Source organism: Camelus ferus, chromosome 10 (assembly GCF_009834535.1).
Source record: "Camelus ferus isolate YT-003-E chromosome 10, BCGSAC_Cfer_1.0, whole genome shotgun sequence".
Classification (NCBI taxonomy): domain Eukaryota; kingdom Metazoa; phylum Chordata; class Mammalia; order Artiodactyla; family Camelidae; genus Camelus; species Camelus ferus.
In genome coordinates, this window is record NC_045705.1 from 50,636,606 (window position 1) to 50,663,425 (window position 26,820).

At 49.1% G+C, this 26,820-nt stretch overlaps 1 protein-coding gene across 1 annotated transcript in view; it reads right to left on the minus strand.

Moving 5' to 3' along the window:
• The window catches only part of LOC102507940 (F-actin-monooxygenase MICAL2), a 213,580-nt gene that overhangs the window by 174,856 nt on the left and 11,904 nt on the right, over positions 1-26,820 (minus strand). The window contains 1 exon segment of the mRNA XM_032488994.1: positions 11,846-11,916. The gene's annotated coding sequence lies outside the window, so the exon portion shown is untranslated.

The window sequence follows — 26,820 nt, forward strand, 5'->3', positions numbered from 1 at the left end:
CTCCTTTCTAGACACTCTCCACCTCCCTAACCCTGACCCCTTTCCAAAATGGGTTGGCTCCTTCCCAGGGTATCCTGCCCTCATCTCAGTTATAGTAAGTTCTTCCATGCTGAAATTAATTTTTTACTTCCCTATTCCCAGTTCCTAGCACAAGGCTCTCTCTGTACAGTATGTGCTAAATGAATGAATGAGGGTTCAATCCCTGAGAACATAATAATCGTTGACATTTAATGAGCATCTATGAAGTCTCACACACACACTGTACCCAGGAGCCCAGGATGACTGCAGAGCAGTCCCTGCCCCAGAGGCTCACAGCCCAGTCATGTCTCATGAAGTCTGCCTTCCAAAGCACCCCCCCCAATTCTGAAGAATTGTGCCAAGTGACTGCGTTTTTCAAGCTAAAAAAGAAGACTTCATTGCCCAACGAAAGTTTTTCTTTTTCTGATGTGTGAATTTATCATTGTGAAGTCAGTCTCAAAAATGTGCACAAATGCAACCACAGTTAGAATTATATTTGTTCTTAGTGGACAAAATAAAATGGTACCCTCCCTCCTTTCCTCCACAGTCTAGATGCCCAATAGAAGAGTCCAGCCTGGCAATGTCCACTTCTTCACCTCCAACCTCCACTCAGTCTCCAATCCACCACAGTCTTGTTCCCACCCACACACCTAGCCCACCCCAGGCACTATGCCCAAGGTCACCACCAACTCTGTTGCTAAAACCAGCTGTCACTTATCAGAGCTTATCTTTCTCATGGTCTTTCCTATTTTCAGTCCGTGCAAATACCTCTCTCTGAATTCCCCTGAAATTTTCCAAGGTTCTGATCTTCACCCTCGTCTCATTCTCAAGGACCTCAACTCTCCCATAGTTCAACCAATATCTATGTCCCGATGACCCATCAGGCTTATCCCCCTGTCTTGAACCTCCCTGCTGCATTCCATTCCAGGCCTGTATTCAACTGCCAATTACATGCTTTCCCCAACTCTCTTACAGAGACCTCATGTGTAGGCAGTTTACCTCCTGCCCTCACGTCCCCTGCCTCCCTAACCTCAGTGACCAGCACCATCTATGGCCAGACACGCCAAACCCTTGGAGTCACCTTCTCTGCCCTCTTTCCCTCATCTGGAGGAGCCAGCCAGTCACCAAGCACTAGGTCCTCAATAGCCTTAACCACTGCCTCCCGTCCATCCTCCCTGCTCTCACATCAACTCTCGAATTCTCCTCCTAAATGCCTTTCCTGTGTCCTCCCTCCAATACACCAGCCTTTCTCTCCAGCTGCTGCCAGAGAGATATTTCCACCAGAAGTGCACACCTGGTCAGGTTTTGTTCTATTTCAAATCCTTCAGCAGCTCCCTGACCATCTTCAGGACGAGATCCAAACATCTTAGCAGAGCAAAACAAAAACCACCTTCATGATTTGCCCCTTGCCTGCTCTCCAGCCTGCCCCTCACCCCTTCCCCAAGACTCTAGACTTACTGAGCCCTCTGCAGTTCCCTGACAAAGCCAACTCTTCCTGGCTTCCCTCCCTGTGCCTTTGCTTATGCTGGTCCCTCCATGTAGAAAGCCTGTCGAGATGCTGTTTACTTGGTGAAAACCCAGTCAGCTTTAGGGCTGAAACATCAGAGGCAACAGAGTGTCAGAGGTCCCAGTGTGGACTCTGGAGTCAGGCAGACGTGTTACAAACCTGAGCCACCACCTACGAGGTGTGTGAGCCTGAGTGAGTTACCTAACCTCTTTGAACCTCAGTCTCTTTGTCCATAAAATGGAGATAATAACAGTCCTGGCCGCACTGGGTTCCATGAGGATGAAGCTCAGTGACGCCAACTAGAGAGTTTCTTTGGCTGCACTGTACTTTGAAGTCTTACCTTGGCCTCGCCACACCCCTTTTCCCACACTGTACTCGTGGAGGTGCCAGTGATGGGCACACACAGACCAGCACATTGAACTACCTGCAGGTCTGCCTGCCTCCCCGGGCTGCAAGCTCTCTGATGCTAGGGGGTGCGCATCCAGGGCCTGGCACCTGTGCCTCTGGCAATGGTAGATGCTCAGTAACCGCTGCTTGTCGGTAGAATCCAATCAAGAGCAACCACAAAATTTAGGCTATGTGGTGACTTGAACTGTGACAGCCCTGTATCTCTAACCACCACCAGAATTACCACAGGAGCCTCCTAACTAGTCTCCACTTCCCATCTTCCTCTTCCCACCTTGCTGGCCGGCACCAGCCCACCCTCTTCCTAAAGCCCTCAGGGCTCCCAGCACCCCACTGTATAAGCCCAAACTCCCCTGATGGGTTCATCAGCCTCCTTCAGGCAGCCTCCTCTTCCTGGTTAGGCTCAGTTCCCAAAGGCATCAGGGCTCCCCTGTAGCCACATCAGACTGGCCCCTTGAATGCTCCATGTCCAGCCTCTGCCTTCCTCCTCCCACCCCTGCTCAAATCTTACCCATCCTCTGAAGCTATGTCAGGACCCATAGTACTAACTGAAAACCTACTATGTGCTATCATCACAGTCTACTCAGAGAATCAATTTTAAATAACAATTATTGGTAAGAGGTGGGTACCAAGACATGTGGACACAGAGATGGGAGATGGAAGGACTGACAGCCTGGAGGGAAGTTCACAGAAGAAGTGGCACCAGAGCTGGACCTTAAGGGATGAGCTGGAGTTTTTAGGCATAAAAACTTCCCCAACCAGCACTGACCTTTCTTTCCCATGCCTTCTTCAAACTCCCAGAGTCTATGCCAAAGGTCACTAAACCTGATTCTACACCAAAAGATTCACTAGGAAGTATCCAAAAATACAGCTTCCTGGGCCCTCTCCCAAACAGAATCTAAGATCCAAGGGGAAAACTGTTTTTAAGTCCTCAGGGAATTCTGCAGCCCAGCCAGGTTCCAGAATCACTAACTCATTCAATTCCACTCATGCCATTTACTGAGAACCTACCCTGTACAGGGCCTTGCTAGGCACTCTGGATACCAGGGGAACTAAATCTGTCTCCCCAGTATCTGGGAAATTCCCATCTAGTGGGGAGACAGTTATAACACAAGGGTCTTATGGGGCACAGAGCCAGCCATTAAGCAGCTCATTTAGCCTTGAACCCAACATAGTTTTGTGCACTAATCTTGTCTGGACAATTAGTGTATAAACTTCTTAAGGAAAAGGTCAGTGTCTTTTGTTTCTGTTCTATTTCCCACAGTACTCAGCTCAGTTCCAATTATGCAGATGGCATTCAATCAATATTTTAGATTCCAATAATTCAACTTTTTGTATTATGTCCCTTTTGGACTAATTCACCCATTAACGAATTGTCAACTGATTTTTATCTTTGTAATTTTGGTGCCAGTGTGGTGTCTGCTCCTAGTAGGTAGTACATGTTTGCTGAATGAATGAACATTTAGTGGTAAGAATTTATTTCAGGAGGAATGGAACAGCTTACATTGTACCCCCTTTCGAGTTCACTTATAAGACTGCCAAAATTTTTCATTTGAATTATAGGCCTTTAACTTCAGGATTGATTTCCTGAGACGCAATTACATATGCTTTGTTGTTTACATTGTCATTAATGTTATTAGCAATGTAAATAATACCTCCCTGGATCTGGGCAGTCAGCTGGCCTCTGTGCAGGTGTGCCCAGGGCAGGGGAAGGAGAGATGCTTGCCTGTTTCTTCCATTAAGGTGCTCACCCAGCTGGCAGTTCAGCTGGCCACGCCCATTTCCCCAGTCTCCACACAAGGGCCTGTAAACTGCATTCAGCCTTTAGGAGCAGGTGTGTGCACCTGCATGGGCGGGTGAGCCCCGCCTGAGTCAGAAAAGCCTAATGGGCTGTTCAAAACCTACTGACATGTCAACACACTTGGGAAGCCAGGATCTGTGATTTAAACGTGAAAAACCCTGTGCTGCAGAGAAGCAGCCTGACAAAACCAGGACACACATCTGGAGGCTGCTGGGAGACGTGTCCAAGGATGGGACATTCAGCCAAGCAGGGGTGGGCTGGGCAAGCTGGGGTGGCCAGCGGGGTGGGCTCTCCCCTGCTTCCGCTGGGGCTGGCGTTCCCATGCTTTGTTGCTGGTATTGTTCTTTGTTTGTGTGTATGTTTGTTTTAAGCCCTGAAAACAGGGCTCATAGTCTTGAGAGGGGGAATTTTGGGGTATGGATCAAAGATCTTTCGGCCCTTCCTCCAGGCCCAGCCAGGAGATGGGAATTCTAATTCCCTTCATGCCCAGGACCAAAGAGATCTTCCCTGGAGTGGATGCTGGATCGTGGACAACACCCAGGCAACTCTGCCTGAGAGCCCTTCACTCCCTTTTGCTTCTGCTAGAAAATGGGAGGGTTTACTTGCTGGTAATTTACTCATTCCTATATTCATCCCATAGACACCAGTCACCTTGTGCCAGGCAATGTGCAAAATGAACACAGCTTAACAGTTTTCAGATGCAGCCTCCAGGGAGTGAGTAGGCCAGAGACTGACAGGGTGAGACAGCACTGAGCAATGCTCTCTTCACTTCACCAGGACCCACACAAAGGACGCTCAGCCCATGTCAAATATGCTGTTACGAGGGGGGCGGTCCAGACATCTGAGCAGAAGGGAGGGACAAAGACAGTTTGGGCCACTTCCTTATTGTGCAGAGGAACTGAAGTCTCCATGAACTATTTTCACAAAAGCTCTATAAAACCATTGAAGGTTTCAGACAGTAAATACAGCAAGGCCTCTATGATAAGACAGGGACAGAACCAGTCCCTAAAATACACTCAAATGCTGAACCCACTTCTGAACAGATTATTAGCTTGGCAGACCTGAACTTCACTGTTGGTAATGGCTGTGAGGCTGACACTGAGGGCAGTGTGGGCCTGTGTGAGCAGGCCGCTGAGCTCTGAGGGTAAGGACGCCTGGCTCTCCAGGTGACACTCAAAGGCCACGTTTCTGTGGGCTCAGAGATGCTGGGACAAGCATCCCAGGACCAGTGACTGCCTTGACCACTCCCCATTCAGTGGGTCAAAACGCCCCTCACTGACCCACACCCCAACAGACAGCAGCCCCACAGAGGACCACACAGAAGGTGTGACCAAGCTGGTGGATTTTCTATCAAGGTTTGGGAGACAGTCTCCTGCCATCCCACTGTAATACATTTGCGGTGGCTGAATTGAAGAGGCTGGGCTCTTCTCTCAGCTTTTGGGGTTATGTTCTGAAAAACACATTCACTAAAGTAAACAGCAACTGTCCCAGAAAGGATTTTCTCTTTCCTTATAAATAAATGAAACCCAGGGGCCACAAAAGATGGACTGTGATGCGAGACCAAGAAGCCTTGGACTCCAAGGTCACTCTCTGGGTTTTTGCTCCCCTCGTCTCCCTGAAGGGTAAGTCAGGCTCAAAGTTCCATTTCCAGAATGGATTTCCTGGGCAGACCTCAGCAAGGAGTTCATTAGAGAGGAGAGGCCAGAGTTCCTGGAGGGCTCTCTCCCCAACTCCCCTTCCCACTCTGAAGGGGTGAGCTTTTGAAAGATTCTGGCCCACCCTCATAGCAAATGATCCATTCCGATAACTTTTGCGCTGTAAATCTTGTCCTTAAAAACAGCCATATATATTTTGTAGCCTTCTTACCCAACATTCCCAGCTCCTACAGAATTATTGTGTGGCTTTGTCTGGAATGCAAAACAGTCCCTGGAGAGACAGTCTGCACATGAACTCACAAGGGTGTTTGCTATCAGCTTATTTGGCAAGAGAATTCTGAGACATTTTAAATATGAACTGTCAGCATGGTCTGTCCCGCCCTGATGCCTTAGCCCCATCAATAAACACCTCCACTGATGTGTGAGACACAAAATTTAGAAAATAAACACACACTGTCTGAAAATGAGCCACACACACATTTCTGCAGGGAAAGGTATTTCAGATGCCTGGAGAATTCATAGCTGGAGAATCCTTGCTGGTTCAGACTGATGTTTCAACAATTCTCACATAGTTAGCAAGCGCTTTACAAAGCTCTTAACGGTCTGGTTCCAAACTCTTCCTCCTCCCTCAGCTTATCTCCCAACTGTAAATTCCACCCCTTCTACCATCAGCTGGGAAGAAAACATGCCCATGACTCCTCTTCACTTTCACGTACCTAATCAAGCCCTTTCATATCTCCACACTTGGAAAACTCTTTGCCTCCTTCTCTGCCTGGCAATCTCCTATTCATCCCTCAATACCCAGTCCCAGAGCACCTGCTTGGTTCCATGTTCTCTGTGTGACACTCTCTCCTCAGGGCTTCTAGAGCATTTGGTGTGTGATTCATTTAGACAATGCTTAGAACTATAGCTGTGATTCTGTACACACCTGTCCTGCCACCAGGTCAGGCTGTGAGCTCCTGGGAGTAAAGGGACTGGGTCTTACTCACCTTTGCATCCCCACAATTAAGCCCAAAGCCTGGCACTCAGAAGTCCCATCATAAATGCTTGATGCCTCAATCAATGCCCAGCCCACTTAGCCCCAGCCCTCTCTTCTCCATGCAAAGAGAAGCCACGTGAAATGCAGAGCAAGAAAAGGCTTTAAAATCAGACACCCTGCATCTTAGCACTGGCCCTCATGGGACATGGGCAAGTTATTTAACCTGTATCTGCCTGTTTTCTCCCCAGTACAACAAATAGCCATGCCCATCTCTCAGAGGGCCACTGTGAAGAGAAAACGAGGCAGAATATGTAAATCCAGTGCCTGCTCATTTCCCTGAGCTCAGTAGGAAGTGCTGAGCCAAATGGTGTCCTCTAGAAAAAAGTGAATGGCTTTCATTCTGGTTCACATGCCATCAACACAGCAATGGGGCAGACAGCCTCTAACCCAAAGCGCCCTCTCTTGGAGCAGGGGACAGTGTGGGCTGCCCCGGATCCGTGCCCTTAGCTAGAGAGTCTCAGAACGATGTCTGCTTAGCAACAAAGCTGATTTCTAGCTGAATGATAAACCCATGAGAGTCCACTATTGCTGAGGCTGGGCCATCCAATCCTTCATTTCCTGTCTTGAATTAATTTTTCACCCAAGCCACACCATAAAACAGAATACTGCTGATGCAACAGTGTTTGGTCCCTGAGTACAGGTCAAACTGCCCACACATAGGAGAAGCCTCCACCTCGCCGTGATGCTGCACCCAGATTTTATTAGGCCTCGATAAACAAGGAGCTGGGAGCAGTGGGGCCCTGCTAACACCTTAGGCAATCAAGCTCAGGGTCAAAGAGAGGAGTGGAAAGTGTGGTGGCTGAATCCAGAAGAAGAGACAACATAGTACCTGGGAAAAAGTCACTTTGAATCATGTTTCTGATTCCAAGGCTGGGAGTCAGGAGACTTGGCTTCCATCTGGGTTCCACCACGAGCTTGCTTTATGGGTCTGGCTAAGCCATGTCTCTGGGCCTTGGTTCCCTTACCCATAAAATTGGAGAAATAGATCAGATGATCTATAGGTTCTTTCCAGCTTTAATGCCCAAAGAGCATCAGTCTTAGAGAAGATCCACCTTCCTCAGCCCTTCCCCTGTGTGTGTTAGTTGTCTGCCCTATGACATCTCTTAGCTCTCTCGAGCAGCCTTCCACCAACATCATGACCTTTACTGCTCCATAGTGTCTGGTCACCCCTGACCACAGAGCCTGGCCAGGGAAGAAGATAAACTTGGAGTCATATTTTTGAGAACATATCTACCGCCCTCTGGTCAAACAACTGAACAGAACACAGGCACCTTAGGGCATCAAGATCTGGGCTATCCCAACAACCCCGAGCCATCTGTGTTGGCGTCTTCTCACTCACGGGTTTTTCCCACTCTCCTCCTATACTGACCTGTACCCTCAGGTCACCAACGCACTTTCAAAACATTAGACTTTTTTCTAGGCTGCTTGGCAGGACACGGGGCAGCAACAGGCAGTTCTTATCTGCACTCTGGCGTATCACGGGGTGAAGCGGAGGGAGGTGGCAGAGCTACAAAGTCCAGGAAAAAGTGCCTACAGAAGCAAGCAGAGGAGGCGGCCGACCTGGAGAAGATGGTGCTGATCACAAGGACAGGCAGAGTGGGCACTGGAACCACAGGAGTCCAGGAGGCTCCTTTAAGATGCCACAACCCTCTGAGCCTCCCTTACTTCCTTAGTAAGAAATCTGAGGGCAGGTACAGTTCTGCAACTGGCCCATGGCCATGCAGCTAAGCTGTGAACAACTAGCACTAGATTGTGGGTCTTTTGGCCTCAGCCCACCTTTTTTTCCACTCTACTCCGTTGACCTCAAGATCTAATTAGGTTGCTCTAATGAAGCCAGCTGGATCCTCTGCAGACTCTAAGCAACATGACCCAAGTGTCACTCAGGGAAAGAGCAGGCCCAGCAGATATTCCGATAACCGCCTCCCCCACCCCACGCACTCCTTCCCAAACTGACATGGTCTGCTGTTCATTCTCCAGGCCTCGCCACAAAATCTTGGGGGGTTCAGAGGGAGAGTGAGAGAGAAGAGGTGGGCCTTCCTCTCCCTATAGAACCCCAAACACCTAAGATAACTCACAGTGATGCCTCTCCCTCAGTCTAGCAAGATTAGCAGGGAAGAGTGGCAGAAAGAAATAGAATTAACCCACTAGAAGTCTGACCTGATTAGGCCAAGAGTATTCCCCGCGAGCAATTCAATGGATCATCTGAAGGTTTATGATGACAAACAATAAGACCTTTCAAGATCAATGTTGGTCAGATCATCTAAGCATCAGGAGAAGGAAGCTCAGAGTCAAAGACTCAAGGAATTAATTATTCAGTGTGCATGACCCAGTTCCCGGAGGTGAGGCTGGGTGAGAAGAGAACGCACCAGTTCCTTATCGTGGCAAGAAATTCAAATACTTCACAGGGTAGTGTTCCTTTTGCTGCCAAAGAAGATCCATTTATGGTTAAGAGTGACAAAAAAAAAAAAAAAAAAAAAAGGAAAAAAATAGCCAAAGTTCACTCATTCAACAAATATTTATTGAATTCCTCTTATGGCCTTGGCCCTCCAGACATTTGCATATGGTTGGAGCTTAGTAGAGTAGAAAGATGAGGGAATTTATAAACAGGAGGCCTGGGCTGTGGCCCAGCTCAGCCCGTAGGCAGCAACATTAACTGTGGGCAGGTTAAAATTTGACCTGTCTGAGTCAAATTTCTCATCTGTAAAATGGGAGTAAATCCACCTGCTTTATTATGAAGATGAAATGATCTTGATGGAATGTAGAGTATAAGGTAAACCTAAGGTGTAAACCTTCCCTACAGAAGTTTATAACCTGGTCGTGTTTTGGAAAATAACCCAAGGTACCCATTTGGCAAACCTCACATTCTCTGTAATTTGGGCAAAGTGTATGTTTCAACCTGCCAGTGGAGACAGAGCCTCCAGTCAGCCCCAGGCTCCCAGTCTGGGTGCCCCAGAAGTTGCAAGAAGGGGTGGGTAAAACTGGAAAGAGCAGCCAGGGCCTACCTGGCCCTGTATCACGCCTGGACCGAATGAATGTTCCAGGAGAGCCCTAAGGTTGGGAGGCGGGGAAAGACCAACTGGAAGTGAGGTCAATGAGAAATAAAACAAAACGAAAGGAGTGAGCTGGCCAGAAATGCACACACTTCCCTCCCCACACACATTTCAGACAATGATGGAATTCTCTGTGCATGGTCCGATCCTCCTCTGCAGACACGCTCTACTTTCTGTGTTTCTCCAGGAAGGGGGAGGGGTTCTTAGGCCACAGCAGGCTGGCTGATCAGGACCTTTTTGACCAGACATTAAGGACCAGAATTATTGGAGCGGCTTTCCCCTTTGTCCAGCCAATCCCTTCTCATCCTACTGCTCAGGACCTCAACATGGACTCCTCGCTCCCATGGATCCTTGGTGCCCACCAGGCCAGCCTCTGAATCCCCAGCCATACCTGCCAGCTGCCCCTCTTCTGGGCCCTCCACCCTGCTCCAAGTTGGACACTAATGCTCTCCCCTCATCGCCCCCCACCCCCTTCCTCCCTCCGCCGGGCTCTGGCCCCGGTATCACACCTCCAGAAAAGCTCTTGGAGGGAGAGCCAGTTTTATTCATGTCTCCCGTTCCTCTAACTCAGGGCATTCTTTAGGTTCTTCACCCTCCTGTAAATGTAGACTGATGGTCCCAAAACGTTCTCGGAAGGCTGTACACAGAAGGGAGGCAGCGGAGGAGGGAGGAGCCAGGGAGAGAGCGCTAGACTACATACGGCACAGTCAATGTAGCCAGTACGTTATAATAGCTATAAATGGAGTGCAAACTTTAAAACCTGTGATTCACTACATTGTACACCTGTAACTTACACAATATTGTACATCAACTACATTTCAATACTTTTTTAAAAAAAAGAAAGCTAGACCAGAAGTCCAGGGCCTGCACGCCAGTCCTCCACTGGACAGCAGTTGGTTATGTAACTTTAAGGAAGTATCCTCAGGCCAGGTCTCGGTTTCTCTCTTAGGTAATAAGGGGTTTGCTTTAAAAGACGTCTTGGGTTCTCTCTAATTATAAAACTTGGTGATAGAAACCAGACTAGCCTGGTTCACAAGAGATGCGGGTCCTGGTCCTTAACAGCTTACAGTCTGGCTGCTCAGACCTCAGTCTCCACGTCTATAAAATAAATGATGATGATCTGACTACCCCTCCTAAGGTATGCAGCCCCTACAAGACAGAAGGCAGGACCTCGTGAGCCATAAAGCTCTGGAGAAGCCTCAGGGCCTGAACTCCTTGAGTCAACAGACACTGGTCACCCACTGCCACGTGTCCAGTCCTGCTGAGGGGATGACACTGCCTGGCTCCAATGGGAAGGCTGGAGGACAGGTCCTTGTCCTCAAGTCTCCCACAGCTGGCTGGGGAGACGGGACGAGAGAACAAAACTCAGCTCAGCCAGGGATGCACCTGAGGTCTGAACAAAGCACTACAGGAGTGGAGAGGAGTAGGAGAACCCAGCTTTGCTGGGAGGGTGAGGGAAGTGTCTCAGAGGGAATGGCGTGTCCTGGTTGTGGACATCCGTTTCAGAAGTTGTGGGACTGGAGCCGGGTAGAGAAGAGGCAGACAAGTCTGGAAAGTGAGACTGAGGTTTGACTGGAGGGGGCCTTGAAGGCCAACAGGAGAGTGACTGACAGGCAGATGTGTCTCAGAGGAAGGTCTCTGGCAGCATTGTAGGAGGACAGAGCAGGGGGACAGAGAGCAGGGCCAAGAGAGCGGTGGGAAGACTCTTAACATAGTTCATGAGGGTGACTATGCCAAATAAGTCATTACTGACTTTCACCTGCACCAAGCCTTCTAGACCCTAAATCTCCACGGACCTGCTCAGTCTACAGAAAGATGTGAAGAGGTTTGCTGTCCTTAGAATGGAACCCAAGCAGAGGAAGATGCTGTGATCACATTTTCAACTCTTGGACAAACGGTCTGCCATGCTCTGAAGTCACTCCCTGCAGAAGCTGCCTGGCCAGATTCTTGTTGTGGCACAGATCTGGGCCAGCAGGAGACTGCAACAGCATCAGAGCTGGACTGATGTCAGCGCCTGACTCCTGACTGGAGTCAGGACAGCTAAACTGCTGGTCTTACTTAGGGGCAGAGGGGGAAAGATTCCATCCCCCCAAAGACCATGAGTTACACAGGTCTTTCATGTCCCCAAACATATCTAAGTCTCAATTCCTGCCACCCTCCCTTCTCTGACAGCCTGGGAGGGCTGTGCGGCCTTGGAGGTTGTAGGCAAAGACAAAGGCGCTTCACCAGCCATTGTTTCTTTCTATGGGGTCACATTCACCTGGGCTTGAAGGAAGAATGCAAGCACACTTACCCTTTCCAAAGCCTGAAGCCAGCCCCACAAGAGTGACTCGATGGCAGAAAAGAGATCCACCACTGTGACTTACTCACTTGATTCTTATGCATCACGATGACAAATGTCAGCTCCTTTCAGGGTAAGCCATGCACAGGTTGCCATGTTCCTTTAAAAACAAGAGCCCAAATGAATGTCAAGTACAGTATCTTACATTACAGCCTCCTACTGCCTCCCCATCAGGAGGCCCCACATGCCATGCACTTTGCCCTGTAGTAACACTTTATCTGACAAGAGGAAATGGACAGAGAATGTCTCTGCTACAGGTTCTGCATGTGAAGAAAGGAATTATGAGATGGTTAGACATATTCTACTGTCTGCCACTGTCTGGGTACCCTAAGGCTCATCGCACCTCTACGCAAAGGCTTGCAGGGAAAGTATAAGATGGACCTGGGAAAGAATGCTTCACTAGTCGCTTCAGTAAAAACAGAAAATGCCAGAATTTCTACACTTAGGACATGATGAAAGTAAATCAAGTTGGTGTAAAAACTTGGTAACAAGTCACCAATGTAAAACTTGTCATATTTCCTAAGGTGGAAAGGTCCAAAAGGCTGAATAAACTCAGAAGTCGCAAAAGTTGACCATCTGATCGTGGGTGAGTTTCCTAAACAAATTACGATTTTGGCTTCCAATGACCACACCAGTGATTTGATTACATCCTCCCTCGTCTGCAGAAAATGCTTCTACACCTGTTTGGAAAATAAAGCCTAGAGTTACAAAACATTTCTAAAGATTTACTACCACAATTCCAAGTTTCTAAGAAGTAGCCTCAAAAGGACAAAAATTAACACGGATGTAAAACTTGAGAGCTACAAGAAGCAATGCCCCTCCTCTGTGGACATAAGTGCACTCTGTTCAGTGAGGTAGGAGGCCTACGTGCCCAAAGATAGACACACAAATTCTGTCTAGTACACAAAGGGTTGCGTTTAGAGCCTGGGACTCACTGTTTGGAATTCTCAGACTATTGATGAGAGAAAAGCCACAACTTCCTGAGCACTGGCCATGCATGTAACAAGCGCCATTAGAGACCAGACATGCTTTGTCTCACTGGCTCCTCACAGACAGGAACAGAGGCTCGGAGAGCAGAAGGCTCTTGCGATGACAGGACTCAGCCCAGGCCTGGCTGAGCCAGCACTCACGGCCTTTCCCATCACGCTGAGGTGAGAGGAGTCCCAGCACAGCAGCGACGGGCCCGCACGCCCCACAAGCAGCCACCTGAGCAGAAGCTGCAATCGCAATCATCCCCGTCATCATCACCATCATTATCAGGCCACACCGCTCCAGCCCGTGGCAGCTGACAAACAGGCTGGCCTGCCTCCGCCACATTCTCATCAGTCCTTGCTGCTGCCTCGAGCCAGAAGTCAGAGAGGCATGAGGCCTCCACTCCTCTGCCCTCTGCTTCTCCAGGGAAGCTTCTGGGTACAGTGGGTGGGGAAGCTGGACATCCTGGTGCAGAATTCCACTGTCAATCTAACCAGGTCTGAGAACCAGGGACCTCCCCCTGCTCCCTAGATCTCAGGGACAGAAGGCCCTACCCACCCTGGGACGTTGCTGAGACTAACAGCAGGGAAACAGAGGTTCTGCCTGGGCTGTCTGCATGACTGGATGGACGTGGGCATTTCAGGACCCATCTCTAAGAGCTGAGCACCAGTCCCACAGTGTGGCTGGGCACACTCTGTGATCCAGCCATTCCGAAGGCCAACTCCTACCCTCTGCCTGATCAACACCCAAAAGCAATGCAAGCTCCCCTTAACTCCACTAAACCAGAAGGCCCTAAGGCCCAGCATCTTCCCTCCCCTCCAGGGGCCTCAGCTTTGTCATTTGCAAAATGAGGAGCATGACCTCACCAAGGACCCCTTCCAGCTGCCCCATCCACATGCTTTGACTTTTAAAGACCCCCTACAAAGCTAGTCAGTTATTAAAAGGAGGGAGAGGGATTAACTCACACACAGGCATTATGACAGGCGGTTAGCACGGTTAGCACGTGCTATCTCAGATGATCCTCCCAGCAACCCAGTGAGGCAGGCAGGACAGCCGCATCACAGAGGGCAGAATTGAGGTATGGCCCAGCCCCAGTCCTCACCTGGAGACTGTCACCACTGACCATGGCTGCCTGGGAGTCACAGTGGAGCCAGCTGGAGCCCAGGACCATGCTAGCTCCCTCGGTAATCCATCAGAATGAGGAAACAACGTCTCCTCTCAGACTGGCCACCATCCCATCCCAAGAAAAGAGGCACAAGTTCTCCAGGCCCCTATGGGCCTGACTTGGGTGATGCAGGAAAGATTTCCTGTGAGCTTGAGTCACCTCAGTGATACTGAGGGACATGAGAGGAGCTCAGGGGACCTTCCTCTCTGCTGTTTTCCAAGCTTAGCTCCATAGAGTCAGAGTCTTCACTGAGGGACCCCAAGCACTTGGAACAGGGGCTGGCACCCACTAGGCCCCCACCATCAATATCTGTTGAACAGAGGAACAAAGAAATTCAGAGCTTGGGTGCACTGAGGGCTTGTTCAAGAACCCTCCGGAGTGAGTTAGTGTGAGACACACCAAAACCAGCATAGAATCACAACGCCAGCCCCCCAGCAGTGTGTGCCAGGCATAGTTCTCCACACTCCAGGCCAGGACGGAGGACGAAGGCTTAGATGCTGAGCCAGGTCTGCTCTTTATCCCAATCGCCAGGGGAGCAACTGACAGAGCAGGAGGTATGTCTGAATACAAAGGCTACCCAGCAAAGTGGTCAAGAGCTCAGGCCATGGGATTCCTAGCCTGGCTCTGTCACTTTAAATTAGTCAGGTGGCCCCAGGCAAGTCACATACTCTCTGTGAGCCTCAGTTTCTTATCTAAAAATGGGAATGATGCTAGTGCCTACTCCACAGAGCTGTTCTGAAGATGAAATGAGATAATGCTGTAAAGGACACAGCCCAGTGTTTAGTTCTAAGTGCTTGGTGATGGCATCTGCTGAATTGTCTGCATCAGAGTCGGTGGTTAAGAGCACACCTGGAGTCCTCTGCTTGGGTTCAGTCCCAGCTCTCCTACCAGCTAGCTCTGTGACCGAGGGCAGATTGCTTCAACTCTCTATGCCTCAGCTTCCTGGTATATAAAATAGGATTGATTGTGAAGATTAAATGAGTTCTGTAGGTAAAGAGCTTAGAATAATTTCTGGCACAAAGTAAGCACGTGATAAAAGTGAGTTCGTCTTACACATAATTATTAATACCACTAGCATCCTTTTCCCTTTGTTCCAATAACAGATGCCACCCCATCCCTCACTCACCAGCCAAAAAGGTGGGCATGGGATTCAAGATAGGTACATCAAAGTATCTTTCCTTCTTGGCCACATTCTTAGGTACAAAGGGTGTGCCCATGCTCCAAGCTGGGCCAAGTTCCAATCTAAAAAATCCTGGGGAAGACCTGGTACTCTTGGGTCATTGCAGGGCCATGTGGGTCAGCTGGGAGCTGCCTGCAGCCATGGACTAAGTCCGGGATGCTAGAAGTCACCTGTTCTCTTTCTGGGGCTGGATTCTGCAGCAGCTACTTTGAGTCTCTGCATTTCCCTTAGAACCTTCCAAGGTATCTTATTTTTACTTAAGCTCATTCAAGTTGGGTTCCTGTCACTTGAAACCCAAAGACCCCCAACTAACAGCAGCACTCAGCAATCAGCTGCTCTATTATTACTAAATCCTGCCCATAAAGAAAAGCCAGCTGCACCCTCTCAGTGAGACCCAGGCGACCAGGGGAAAGCAAACACGGGCAACAATTCATCTCTACAAACTGAGGTGAGAGGAGCCGCTGCAGCCTCTGGACAAATGCCCCTCCTGGAAGAGGAGGGTACTGGAACCAAAAAAGTGAATAGCCCATTCCTGAGGGCCTGGGCTGGAAACCCAGCCTCAGACGTGGGTCCCCTTGTCCTGAGCATTAGGAAGAGGAAAAAGAGGAAGCAGGAGACTGAGCTGATTTCAACTGGCTTCACGTGGTGCAGGAAAACATCCAGGTAGCTGCTTGAAACGATTCTTTTTGGAGGAGGAAGGGTGGTTGAGGGAAGAGAAATTAGCTTGCATGAGCTCTTAAATCACTCTCTCACTGGTACGATCACATCTAACCTTCAGTATAGCCCTAGAAGCTGGATGCTCATCCAACCCATTTTCCAGGTGAGGAGACTGAGGCTCAGAGAGCTCAGTAACTAACTCGTCAAGGTCACACCACTCGTGCCCGCTGCCTGGTCCACCCATCAGGCTACCTCCTCAGCACCCTCTAATCTCTGAGCCTGAGGCCCCCTTGTCACACAGGCACGTCTGCTGCCACTCATACCTGTGTGCAGACCTAACCAAGGGAGATGGGATGTGCTGCAACCCCCTCATCTACAATGGGCACCCCACCCAGAGACAGCCTCCCAGACGAAGGGGCTGCCCTAAGGTACCAACAGGCAGCATCTTGGATGTTTCCTTATCCCATGGAGAAGTTTTTTTGGGGGGGAAATTGTTTGGTTTTTATTTTTGTTTATTTCTCAGTCACCTTTCCCAAGAAATTCTGACTCAACAGGTACAACAAAAATGCCTGACACATAGCCTGGGCTGAATAATATAATCTTTACTTGGTCTCATTTTCTTGCCACCTCCTGGGCCAGTACCCGAAGAGAGTCTATTCCTGTACCCCCAGGCCTTCTAATAGCACCCTCTTAATTCTGTCCAGGAAAAGAAGCTCCACCTTCAGATGTGTTTTAAAGAGTTTTAGAGAAACGGAAGTAAAAACCCAAACCCCAGCCTGGTAGCAAAAACAAAGAACCAAAACACACTGGTTGCCTCCCCCGTCTCCTGCAGCACAAGCTGTGGGGTGAACACAGGAACCAATACGCACAGCCATCGTCTTCCTCAGGTCCCTGGGAGCTCGACTCCAAGATCTGCACAGATGTAAACTAAATAACCAGTGGGGTGAGGATGATACAGACACAAACATCAGCTGGTACCAAAGGAGACTTAGCTGGAAAAGGAAGTGGCAGCTTCCAACATTCGCTGGAGAAGAAGGGGAGACCATGATCTGCAATGATGTAAAAGCCATCCTGACTACAATAATGACAGGAAGAGCATCCTCGGCAGGGCCCCGGCGGCACCCGTGGGCGTGGGGAAGTTCGGTAAGCCAACCCAGAGGAGCCTCACCCACGGACCCACGCAAGACACACACTCCACCAGGCCACACGCCACCCAGAGCCTGCCTGCCAGCTAACAGCTTTTGTTTACTTTCCAGCAGCTAGGCTCAGGCTGTGACCGCCTCAGGCATGAGGGATTATCCAGGTAGGTTATTTCCCTGACTGTTCTTGTTCTTTTCATAGCTTTTTTCTCTGCTGTTTAAAAATAAATGCATTAATTAAAAGGGACTGGCTGATCTTCCCCCAGAGCATGACTTGGTTTCCCTCCTTCTTGGCTAGGTGCAGTGGGGTACCATGCTGCTCGGCACGACCTGCTGCTGGAATGGTACGCAGCACGTGGCACACTGGGTCAGCTAGACATCCGAAGGGATGGAATGCTCCAGGGGTCCCATTTCCTGCCCACCCCCCAACCTGGTTCCCATTAAATCATCCAAGAAAAATTATTCAATAAACCTGCGCTGCGTTTCCTGGCTCAGGCTGTGAAGATACCAAAAAGTATGGGAACTAGGGAGTCTGAGCTTGGGAAGCAAAAGCAGCAGAAGGAAGAGTGGTGGTGCCTCAGGGCCAGCAGCCGCACTGGGGCTTGCATGTCAGCCTCACTGCCTGCAGGTTTTTAGACCTTGGGCAAGTCATTTCAGCACTGAGGCTCATAGCAGATGGTATCTACCTTATAAAGCTGAGGTGTGGGCTAAATAAGACAATGCACATCAAAGAATAAAGGCTGCCACATGTTAGTCATTTACTATGGGCCAGGAACTGCATGCTAAGTGCTTTGTGTAGATTATTTCACCAGGGCCTTACAACTTCCCTGTAAAGTAGGCACCACATCCTCAAATTCAGGTAAGGAAACCAAGACTCAGAGAAATCAAAGCACCTACCCAAATGCACACAGCTCATAAGAATCAGAGCTAGAGCACACACCCAGGCCAGTCAGACTCCAAAGCCCTAGGCTCTGCTCTGCTGTCTGACAGGTGCTCAAAACACATTATATAACATGTAAATGCCGAACTGGAGGCTGCTGGCTCTCCACCCAGGAGGCATATGGAGACAAGAAGGGGAGTTTTGGCTGAGAGCATTTAGGAAGACTTCCTGAAGTAGTTAGGGCTCAATCTCTGCCTTGGAGGGTGAGGATGGAGGAAGGCCAAGGAGAAAAGGAAGGGACTGCAAACTAGAAAAACCACAGCAAAGAGCTGGAGGCTGGGGTGACCCAGGCAGGCAGGCACAGTGGCAGCAGAGACCAGACAGGCTAGAGAATGAGAGAAAGGGGGACTGCTCTGAGCAAGGGATGGGCGCCTGGGCCATTATCTTGGGAGCCATTCGACCTGTGATCCTTTTCACCCACACCCCAAGGATGGTCCTGTGGCTGCTCCTTTGGTCACACAGTCAACATGGAGGGAATCAAGAATTACGACTATAAAGGCCCTACCTCCCCTAAGTAGGCTTAGAACCCTGACGAGCAGCTGTTTTTGCCAACTCCCACCTGTGCTGCTGTGCCGACCTGCCAGGCCCAGACTCCAGCCCAAGCTCCAGGACACCAGGAATCTGAACGCTGCCAGGTGCACGTAAGTACCACCACCACCACCCTGGCACTCAAGGTTCCAAGGAGGGAGAAGAGGGCACGGGTCAAAAGGAGGCTGTAGGACATAAGCTCCTCATGGCAGAGGGGACTTCATATTCCTGGGACATGGTAGGTGCTTTCTCAATAACCTGAACCAAATGGACGATTCTCTCACTTAAGGAACAACCCTAGAGCTTGATAAGCCTGGATTACAGTCCACTGTGGAGCCCTGGGTATAGTCCCACCTTAGCTGGAAGGACCATTTTTCTGTTTGCCTCTTGGAGAGGAAGTGCCACCCCCACCCCCAGCAGTCTCTGCTTTGGCCCCCTGCCGGCAGTCCCCTGCACCCCGAACTCGGTTCTGAGCCCCACCCCTAGTGCCTGCTCCTCCTCCTAGGTGAAGCCAGGGATGCCAGATGCCGGCTTCCTCCTCCTCCCAGAACAGGTACCCCCTGAGCACGCCTGTGCTCAGGGACTGCTCCAAATGCTGAAAGCTACAACGCCCTCCCGCTGTCTCAGCTCCCCACCAAGCCCAGCCCAGGCCCCGGGCCCCACAAAGAAGGGAAAGTGAGGTGGAGGAGATCTCAGCAACTCTGCTCATTTGACCGTCACATGCTTTTTTGGAAGTAACAGGACCTGGAGGAAGGAGAGGATGAAACAGAACTGCATAAAGGTCTGTTGGTCACATGGCCTCCTTCCACCCTGCTCAGGAGAAGGGCAAAGGGGAAGTGATGAAGGGGCTTTGTGGGCTGGTCACTCTGAGCCTCCAGATGGAAGCTGCCTGGGATGGGCAGGGGCGCCTATGTCATTACCTTTTACCCACGAGTCTGTAGGCAAATTACTTAACTCTATGGACCCTTGATCTCCTGACCTATTACATGGAGATAATAACCAATGACCACACAGGATGACTGTGAACACTGACATGTGAATGCAGACATGATTAGCAAACTGAAAAATATCCTTAGAAATAGCAGACATTTTCCCCAGTCCTGGGAGGTGGGGGCTTCAGGTCAGAACACACGACTGTAAGGGAAAAGATAAACTAGGAACCCATTCCATTTGGCAGTTTTTCCAACACCTTCTAGGACAAGGCACAAGTCTCCAGGGATTCAAACATTGAGACTTATTTCACAAAGTCTTTGTGAGTGCTTGCTGTGGGCCAGGCTGTTCTAAGTATTTACGTGGCCCATCTCATATAATTCTCATAAAAACCCTATGAATGGGTCACAGATGACAAAACTGAGGCACAAAGAAATTCACTCCTCTCATGGCCTCACACAGCTGGTAAATGGTGGAACTGGTATTTGAACCCATCAGAGTCTGCTCCTTCGGCATATGGTCAACCAAGACGAGTCTCAGACTCTCTATGTGGCTGAAGGCTCTGATAAGGCCTGCAGATATGAGTCAGTGAGGGAGGGCCCCAACTCACCCGTGGCTTCTCCTGCCCCTGGGCAGCTCTGACTCCTGGGCCAGGGTCCCCACTCACACTTCTCCTGGTGTGTCCTGGAAGTTGGCCACACCTCTGCACTCCCCAGGGCTCCATGGCGTACTGAGGGAGGTTGATGTAAAAACCTATATGTCAATGTACATTTACATAATAGATCACTCATGAAGTAATTTGTTCTTATTGTAAAAGATAGTCCAGTGGGGTGGCAAGGGATAGATTGGGAGTTCAAAATTTGTAGATACTGACAGGCATATGCAGATTAGATAAACAAGATTATACTGTATAGCACAGGAAAATATATATAAGATCTTGTGGTTAGCTCACAGTGAAAAAAAATGTGACAATGAATATATGTATGTTCATGTATAACTGAAAAATTGTGCTCTACACTGGAATTTGACAACATTGTAAAATGACTGTAACTCAATAAAAGAATGTTTAAAAAAAAGATTGTCCATGTCAGACGGAAAAAAAATTTGCAAATTCCAGTTCTGCCACTTACTCTGCTGTATAACCTCACGCAAATTTTAGCCTCTCTGAGCCTCGGCTTCTTCCTCAATAAAACATAGTTAACAGTGCTTATCTCAGGCAGTTGTTGCAAAGATGAAATGAGATAATATGTCTAGCGCAGCACCTGGAAGACCATAGGCTCAATACATTATGGTTGAATCAGACAACTTTACAAAAGATTTCCATTGGAAAATCATTTTTTCACAATAATATTTGGTGGTAATAATAGTACTTTTAAATAGTATTCACCTCCCAGTAAGTTAAATCCATTACATGCATTATTACCTCATTTAACCCTAAAAAGCATCATTTTTTCATTTGTTGTAGCTTTAGAACAACAGAAAAAATATGTCCAACACATTTATTTTACTCACACACATACACATAGGGACAGAGAAACAGATGGTCAAACAAGATAATATACGATAATATACAAGCTTACTTTATGCCAGGTACTGTTCTAAGCATTCTACAGTCAATAATCTATTTCATCCTTTCAAAAATGTGCCTAGAAGGTAAGTACCATTTGCTCTCATTTTACAGATATGGAGCTTGAGGCGCAGAGAGGTTAAATAACCTGCCTAACATCACTCAGCCAGGACTCAAACCCAGAGCCCACATTCTTAAGCACTGGTATTACACTAAAATAATGAAAGAAAAGTCAGAGCAAGAATGTTTAATGGATTCCCAAGCCCCAGTTCTAAGAACTTGGGGCACTGCTTGTCAACCCCCTAACCTAAGCTCTGCCAGCATCCCCCCACACCCTTTTGCCAGTATCCACTCTCACCCTCACTCCTGTCCCACAGCTCCTGCTCCCACCGTTCCTAGGCAGGGAGTGCCAAACTAATGGACTTTTTTAGGCCTAGTCCTCTCCTCCTGGCATCTCAGCCTCCTATCCAGCCTCTCTGCCTCAGCTCCCTATATCCCATCCTCTACAAAGCTGCGAGGGACATCTTCCCATACATGGATTCCTCTGCTCATGAACACTTTAAGGCTCCCTGCTGCCCAGAGCTGAAGATCTCAGTGGGTTGAAGAAGATCAACAAAGGACTCAAGATCCCCACAGGACCTCTCTTGGCCTCCTTCCCTTTGGCCCCAGACTTCTCACTTGCTGGCTTACAAATGCCGGTGCAGGGCAAGCAAGTGAGGCCTTTCCTGATCATTCTATTTAAACTGACAGTCCTACCCCGACCGCTTCCCTCCCCTGACCGCTTCCCGCCCCCTGCACCCAGCACACCTTGGCTTCTTTCCTGCTCTAGTGTTCTTTACCCACCTCGCATCAGCGGGCCTCGTACATTTAACTTGTTTATTGTCTCTCTCCCCTCCTAGAACAGACCTTCCACAAGGCAAGGGATTTTACCCTATTTTTTCAGTTTCCCTGCTGTGACCGCAGTGCCTAGAACAGTTGCTGGCACAGAGTAAGAACTCATGAATACCTTCTGAATGAATGAATGAATGAATGAATGAATGAATGAATGAATGAATGAATACACATTTAGAAGGCCTAAGAAGAAAGTGTCCAAACAGAGCAATAGCCATGCTTCTGGCCTCCCTCTGTTCCTGAGGACATTTCTGGAGGACAGGCTAGAGATGCCTACATTAAAATGCCTGGAGGCCACACACTTCCTAGGATTTTACAAGAGTTCCCTATCAAATCCTGGGCCCTCATCCACCCATCTCTGTTCTGAACTTTTACACACACACACACACACACACACAATCTCTTCCTCTGTCATACTGAAGGTGGTCTGCATCTGTCCTAAACTCATCTGCCCAGCCTCATCTTCCCATTTTGCTCAGCCTTCACACCACTAGAGATGCTCTCTTCTTCCTCCCACATATCCATCTGCACTTCACCTACTCCTCCAAGATACAGATCAAATGCAGCCGCCTCCGCCTCCACCTCCTCCAGGAAGCTTTCCAGGCCCCCTCCAGCCTCTAGAAAACACTCCCCACACCCACTGCTGTTTCCACCAGTCACAAGGAAATTAGTCATGAACTACTTTGTGACTTGCCTTCTATGACCAAGTTGAACTGTTACCAAAGTCTCCTGTTACTTAATTTTTTTAAACACGTGTGTCTTGTTTTCCCAGGAATACAGCAAATGCTTTGGGAGGAGCTGCGCCTTAACCATACTGTCATCCCTGTGGCACAGGGCTAGGGACACACAGTAGGTGTCCACTGTATGCTTCTTAATTAGCTGCCCAACATAAGCAAGTCACCTTCCAAATCAGGTCACTTCCTCAGTTACAGATGCCTGGACTGGCTTCTCCCAATGCCCCGACTTATTTCTTCAGCGTCCTGCTCTGACCTTGGGTATCTGCAAACCCAGTCATGGGCCTGTGTTTTCAAAGGGTATTAGACCCACTCTAATCATGCCTCCCTGTGCTGGGGAGATGAGGATGATTAGAAAAGAAATAATCTGTAAAGTCCCACAGATCTGGAAAAGCAAAGGACATTGTTATCCCAGGCAAACGCGGACATTCAGAGTGTTTCAATTTCCTCAAATATGGGAGTTCAACAGAGGAAAACAAAAACAAAAACAAACAAAAAAAACATGGTGTAAGTTTTAGGTGATTTCCATTTTAACCATGGAAAACCAACACTTGAGGGCCATGTGCGCCGGCTGAGCACCAGTGCTAAGTAAATTGAGATTAAAACAAAAGGTAGCAAATCTCAAATTACTTCTCTGGCTCAGAGAGGAGAGCCAGGGAGGAGGGAGGGAGCCCTGTGCACTGCAGACCCTCTATGCATGGGGCCCAGGCTTGCTCCAGCAGAGGGTCTCCTGGCGTCCCGCTGCGAGGTAAGTGGGGCTGGGACCAGCCCGATTCACACCTGAGGAGCTGGGCCACCTGGCAGAAGCAGCCACATGCTGACTCAACCAGGTGTCATCCTCTTTTCACAATTCACCAATCAGGATGCCCAGATAATCTACGCTTTTAAAAATTTTGAATAGGAAACGCATTCACTGGGTTCAGAAATCAAAAAGCACAGACCTTTCCAGGAAATGTGTCCCTCCTACTCTTGGTCCATCGACCTAGTCGGTCCCGGCTCTGAAGCCAGGAACCACGGTTATTGTCACTTGTGTCTAGTCCCTGATGATGTTTATGTATATACACACAAATACACAAATGTATTCTGTACATCACTGACAGTAGACTATACACATTTCTCTGTGCCCAGTCTTTATCTTTTAAAGGAAAAGACTTGGAATAGGGCAGGGAAACAGTCTGTCTACAAAACAAAAGAGGTGGCTCTGTGTAAAATGCCTGTGAAACAAAAGAGATGGAAATATTCCAGAGAACACATGTGTGAGGAGAGAAGGCTGGGATATATTTGGAGGACACGTGTGGGAGGAGGGGAAGCTGGGGGAATATTCCAGAGGACATGTGTGTGAGGAGGGAAGGCTTAGGGAATATTCTGGAAGACACATGTGTGAGGAGGGAAGGCTGAGGGAATTTTTGGAGGACATAGGAGGGAAGGCTGAGGGAATATTTGGAGGACATGTGAGGAGGGAAGGCTGAGGGACTATTTGGAGGACACGTGTGTGAGGAGGGAAGGCTGGGGGAATACTTGGAGGACACGTGTGTGAGGAGGGAAGGCTGGGGGAATACTTGGAGGACACGTGTGTGAGGAGGGAAGGCTGAGGGACTATTTGGAGGACACGTGTGTGAGGAGGGAAGGCTGGGGGAATACTTGGAGGACACGTGTGTGAGGAGGGAAGGCTGAGGGACTATTTGGGGGACACGTGTGTGAGGAGGGAAGGCTGAGGGAATATTCTAGAGGACACGTGTGTGAGGAGGGAAGGCTGAGGGAATACTCTAGAGGACACGTGCGTGAGGAGGGAAGGCTGAGGGAACATTTGGGGGACACGTGTGTGAGGAGGGAAGGCTGAGGGAATATTTGGGGGACACGTGTGTGAGGAGGGAAGGCTGAGGGAATACTCTAGAGAACACGTGCGTGAGGAGGGAAGGCTGAGGGAACATTTGGGGGACACGTGTGTGAGGAGGGAAGGCTGGGGGAATACTTGGAGGACACGTATGTGAGGAGGGAAGGCTGGGGGAATACTTGGAGGACACGTGTGTGAGGAGGGAAGGCTGGGGGAATATTCTGGAGGACACGTGCGTGAGGAGGGAAGGCTGAGGGAACATTTGGGGGACACGTACGTGAGGAGGGAAGGCTGAGGGAACATTTGGGGGACACGTGTGTGAGGAGGGAAGGCTGAGGGAATATTTGAGGGACACGTGCGTGAGGAGAGAAGGCTCTGGGGTCATTGTGGGCACCAGTGGTCTGTGGTTGACCCAGATCTAGACCAGCCAGAGGAGAGCAATGGTGGTCAGGGGCAGGTATGGGGATCAACCACCCTGACAGCAATGAAGCCCCACTGGCTAAAAGCTCTGACTAGCCTCGCTCAGCACTTCATCTTCCAGAAGAGAGAGAATGCGTCTATAGGAATGGGAGTAACCTAATTCCCACAGCAATGGCCGAATGAGGAGTGACCAGGAGGACACAGGAAGGAACTGTGGAGGAAAAGCAATCATTTCCTCTGGAACTTGGGAGAGACCGAGAAGGGAAGTTGTGCCTGAGACTCTAAAGCAGCCTTTCAATTGCTGAGAGAACAGAAGGCCACTAGGACCTGAGATTTTGTAAGTAAATGATTCAGAGGCTCTGAAATGCAATTCGAGCAGTGCAATTGAGGATGAGGGAAGGATGGAGAGGAGTGCCGAGGAGGAGGGACAGAGGGAGAGGCAGAATGAAGGAGGGGTGCCTTTCAGGGAGCAGCCAGCTCACCATAAAGGTTCAGAGCTGGACTTGGGGGCAAACTGACTAATTCTAATTCTGCTTTTCCCATCCTAGCTGTGAAGTCTTGAGTAAGTCAGTTAACCAGCCCCTCTGCACCTTAATTTCCTCATTGGTAAGTGGGGATAATGACAGTATCTACCACGTGGAGCTGGCAGAAGAATGAACTAAATTAGTATTTACAGAGCCCTCACACCAGTGCTGTGCTCACCGCAGCTGCTACGTGAATGGTAGAGAAGAGAAGCCGTGTGGTCACACAGGGAACCTTGACAAGGTCAGTTGTTAAAAAGCTCAGGTCACGTCACTGGGAGAAGGATGCGTAACCAAAGGAGACCCTGAGACATTCATGCAGGGCCTGTCCCAGAGCATCAACTGGAGGAGGCCAGCCCGGGACAAGCTGAAGCTGCACAACATGCCCAGATGGTAGGAAGGGGTGGGGGTCATCTTCAGCCAAGAGGCCCAGGGGCATAAAGGGACCCTGGAAACTTGAAGCTCGGCTCCCACTCTGGGCACACGATGGCCCCTGTCAAAGAGAGCTATCCTTAGACTGACAGAAAAGGGGAATCTTGGATTTTTAGAAAAGGATACTTTTCAATGACTTCAAGCCCCCTGGCCGGCCCAAAGAGTTGGAAAGTCGGGCAGAGGAGACCACTGAGCTGCCCACTGCATCTGTGTGGGGCAGCCCAGGGACACCTGAAAGCAGTCCTGGGAACTAAGAACTCATGATGTCAAGGAGTGTTTACATCTTTCTGTGATAGGATACTTGACGGTTGACAGAGAATCACAACAGACTTGACATGACTTAAGATGGTCAGAGGTCAGAAAAAAAAAAAAAGGCAGAGACTTAGACAGGGGCTGCTTGGACTACTGTCCCAAAGCATACTGATGAAACAGCATGTCACAAGGGGAGGACTCTAGCAGAGAGCTCTCTCTTGATAAGCATTTTACCCATGACTTGGGTGAAATTGTGGAAGGCACACTAATTAAATAGGATCCTGAAAGAGCTCTACGGAACAGGGTTGCACAGAACTTAACACATTGAAATTTCACAGGAATGCTTGTTCTGAGTCAAATGGGAACAAAATAGGAGGATCTGCATTTCAATTCTAAAGCCACACATGTTGAGGACAGGGGAGAAACAGCAACACTCCATGTGAAAAAGACCTGGTCAGCAGTAATGTCAGTGACTCAGTAGTGCAAAGTAGCTGCCAGAAAAGCTGATGCAATCTTTGGCTGCATTAAAAGGAGTAGAATCACCTGAACTAGGGAGGTGAAATACGCCTTCCACTGCTGTGGTCACACCACATCGTGGATACCACAGATGGTCTGGGCACTAGCCTCACTGTATTAGAAGGAATATGGACAAACTGGAGTTTGTTCAGAGGCAAACTACAGGAAAACACCTGAACCTACATCATGTACTGTTAATCTGGAAGGAGACTCAGGAAAGGACGAGAGGGCTGTCTTTATGTATTATGTTTCGCTTTTTTTTTTTTTTTTTTAGTTCTAAAATGTCTGAAAGCAGAAAGTATCTTAGAATTCCCTAACAGCTAGCA